A 4174-nucleotide genomic window follows, 5' to 3' on the forward strand; every position below is an offset into this window, starting at 1 on the left:
GTGCTCGAGCACTGAATGCTTGCACCCTGATTTTCTAACCTAATGCAGTATGCACTAGGCATTATTTGCACCAAGTAGGTCCACAAGGTGATAACACTCACAATTCAGCTGCTGCCCTCACACATTTCAAGAGGATGATGTAATTGCCAAATAAAGACATCTTTATGGGTCTAAACTCCTGAAGATAAATAGTCCAGTGGATCACTCACCCTGTGACTTGCCTTGAAAACATGCATAATTGCAATTGTCAGCATGTCCATATAGGCCAAGAAGCACGGATTCAGCAACAAATTGCTATTTTAAACAAACTACAAATTTAATTGAAATAAATGCGTATATTAAAATGTCAAATGAACATTCCATTTTAACTACAGCAGGGAACCAAAATTAAGACTTACTACAGAGAAAATGTTTCAAACAAAAAATTACAGTTGTTTAGAAGGCAAGTCAGAAAGCCAGTTTCCTAAAAAAATAAAAATAAAACTCTACGGGGGTCTACAAATGTTTGAAGTCATTCTTATTCTCTCTCTCTCAGAAATCCATGTGAATGTTATACTGTACCCTATAGAAAGTGTAAACATAGGTAGTCAGACATTGAGGCTGTGTGATACAAGGTGAAATTAAGTAAATACCACAATGCATTTTTTTTTATTTAAAAAAAAAAAAAAAAAGACAGCTTTTTACAGATGTGTCACTTTAAGGACAAACAAACTGAACATTAACCATGTTCAAGAATTATGTAAATCAATAAGATCTTACACTACACTGTACAACAGAATTTTAGAGGACTTGTTCAATGTGAAACACACTGTATTAGCATGCGCACAGAATTCTGTACACAAAGGAAATTGCATAAAAAAAACATGAATCAATGCAACAACTTTAGCGAATCACACAATATAAACATTCAGCTCAACACACATTGTCATCTTCAAACAGGTTTCAAAGACAACATTGAGGAGCATGAAAAGTTCCCTAAATGTTTTCAAGACAAAGCACTGTGTAATGAGACAAGGAAATGAGGTGTTTTTACATACTGCTTTTGAAGATCCACTTGATTGTTCAGATCGATCACTGCAAAAAAAACAAAAACAAATCAGAGGTTAACTTTCAGTTAATATGAATTTGTCCAATGACAAACTGAAGAATCTCCAATTTACAAAGTGAAAACCATGCTTTAATATTTATCTTAATTTATGTACATTTCACTCTGGGCTTGGCAATTTCACTGTTAGGTCTCAAAGAAATACAAAATACTTTTTAATTTTTTTTAACCAATCTACTAAGAATAATTAATTACCACAACAATGAGTCGAATGTCCCCTTATATTAAATCCAGTTTACACAAAAAGGAAACTCGTCATCATTTAGTTATTCTCATACCCATCCAAAACAGCATGGAGTTTTTCCAGCTGAAAACATCAACAAAAAAATCTCTAAAAAGGCAAGACCAAATCAAGACTGAAGTTACCAGCAACTTGAATCTGATAACATTGCCCTCTCTGCTGTCACTCAGATCTAATTTGCCCACACACATATTCAAACCCAGCGCAGTGAAGAATGTTTCACATCCACTGGCTTGTGCACATCTTGAAACGGCAAGTTCAATTTATACAAATGTTCAAAAAAGATACAAGACCTTTGCAGGTTTTGAACAACATGGGAGTAAATGTAAACAATTAGAATTTTTGGGCAATATAACACTTTAATTTAAGTCAGAAATGAAGGCAAAGGGGTGGCTGTTTTGGGGACTACACACATTGCAATAATATAAAAGCCAACAGATTTTAACAGCACTAAAATTTTATTCATGTCAATTCACTTACATGACAAATGTTTTGCTTGTCGACTTGACCCCCCCAATAGGGATTCGTCTGATGATGACAGACGAGTTTTTGGGGATGAGGGCTCCATCATCAGTGTATTCTGTAAACAAAGACATGAATGAGAACACCTTTAATCAACATGGATTGCAAAACAGACATTTGTTTTTTCACGATCCATTCTTTATTATGAGAGTAGTAACCTTTAGCGTTAAAGGCGCCCTCAGATTTATTATATTAAACTTATAGTAGCATGGATGCGGTCTCATTCAAAAGCAACAATTATCAGTAACCGATGCAATTTTAGAAATTCACTTTTCACAGACAGCCATTAATAATTTAACCCGCGAGTGGACGCGTTCAACATCCGAGTTGTATTCGGCTAGTCACGTGATCCCAAAATGGCAGCCCCCAAGAGGGGACCCTCTCCATGTTGAATAAAACACCTTTTATAATGTTACTGATATGGCTGGTTCTATGCCCCTCGTGGTTTTATGGATATTTCCAAATTCCTATTCATTTTATGGAGTTAAGCTTTTAAGAAGGCCAAAAAGTGCACCTTTGAGGCATGCGCGCACAAAATGGAGTCTTCCCTGCACAAGTGTAGACCTCCACTTACGAGTACCGGGTTAAATAACAAGCAGAAAACGCGCTATTGACAGGCAAATGTAATGAAATAAATAAAAAAGTCGATGGCTTAGCAGTAATGACGACCTTGGCGGCTGTCCGAATTTGGTTTGATTGCTGGTACCGATGTTAGCCAACGTTAGCTTTGAGCTTTCCATATTAATAAACACTATAGTAAATAATTATGTAAGAAACTATATGTACGCTTTCAGACCAAGTGCATTTTATTTTAGATTCCTTCAAGTCAGTCAATGTCTGATTAAACAACCACAATTAAACTTACCCTCGTTGGTTTGCGCGTTGGTGATTTGCAGGTCGCAGTCCGCGGCCTTCAGCTTCTCTCGCCCCATGATTTGACGTTTCAAATCACTGAGCGTGATGTGAAGGCCATCGAATGTGACAGTGTCGTAGTTCAGTTTAGAAGAAAACTTGTAATGGACACAAGACATGTTTACACAATCCTTGTGGTCTAACACCACCACAAACAAACAAAGTCAACTACAATGGGCAAAGCCCAGCGATCAACCTTACTCAAATGTAAGTTTATCAACTTAACAATTTAAGAATAACAGCCATGTTTGCTCATCAGCTTAACCATGTTTAATGCAGTCACCACTAAATTGAGCCCTTCAGGGATTGCGCTTCACGTAAAAGAAGTTAATAGCTGCGAATTGAACATATAAATTGTTCAAAGAGATTGTGATAAAGTGCAATACGTATTCTTAATGACGAAAGCGACTTATTGTCCACGGCATTTCCCGGCAGAGGCGAGAAATTCTCCCGCTGTTTCACAATGTCCCAGGCCCATATGGCGCTTAGTCGTTAGCAGTCCGTAAGGTCCAAATCTGATCAAGAAATAAAGAGTTCAATCAATCAATGTCCGTATGAGTGAATGTGTCGAGTCCCGTCAAATATGTCGCGCCAGCGTCCGTATCAAAGTTCCTTCCTAAATGTTTCTTCAATGTAGTCCAAATCACAACAAAAACACAAAGCGATGAATCTGGAAGCAAGGCCTGAAACAATGTGGCTAGCGTGATCGACCTAAAATGGCGTCCGTCACTAACAAAAACACAAAAGACTACAGCACTACGTTACAAAATACAAAAAGAAAATCGATTAATAAATTTCTCCTCTTCTCAAAATACTGCTGCAGATATCCAGTCACTCCGTTGTCTGAATTGAAGAGCAGAACACACCGACGACTACTAAACAGTTTAAATGTCCTGGGTATATTCACAACAGTCTAACCAGTCCGCGGATTCAAGGGGTTTCCGCAGAAAACGCAGGGGCAAAGAGTAAAGACGTTACAGGGAGGGGCTTACAGTGCGCATGCGCAAAGGCTACCGATTGCAGGAGGTCAAGAACACTCACTTCCCCCCCCTTTTTTTCGTCCCCTACGGTAATTTACAATTATGCAAACTTAAATGAAGTAATGCACATTCTTATAAAAGTAAAAATATATATTAATATAAAATACAATATATATATATATATATATATATATATATATATATATATATATATATATATATATATATATATATATATATACATACATACACACACACACACACACACACACACACACACACACACACACACACACACACACACATATATATACTGGTCAGCACAGCTTTACTTGTCTACACACTCTAGTCTACAAATTAAATTTAGTTACACTGACGTACTATCCACATCACTGCTGTAAACATATTACAGAC

The 4174-nt window shown here is 37.0% G+C and overlaps 1 pseudogene; it reads right to left on the reverse strand.

Annotated features, from left to right (window-relative positions):
- Positions 1 to 572: 572 nt before the first annotated feature.
- On the reverse strand, positions 573 to 3709 carry LOC127647816 (E3 ubiquitin-protein ligase RBBP6-like; annotated as a pseudogene).
- Between the last annotated feature and the right edge of the window lie 465 nt (positions 3710 to 4174).

The sequence above is a fragment of the Xyrauchen texanus genome, chromosome 8 (assembly GCF_025860055.1).
Source record: "Xyrauchen texanus isolate HMW12.3.18 chromosome 8, RBS_HiC_50CHRs, whole genome shotgun sequence".
Taxonomy (NCBI): Eukaryota; Metazoa; Chordata; class Actinopteri; order Cypriniformes; family Catostomidae; genus Xyrauchen; species Xyrauchen texanus.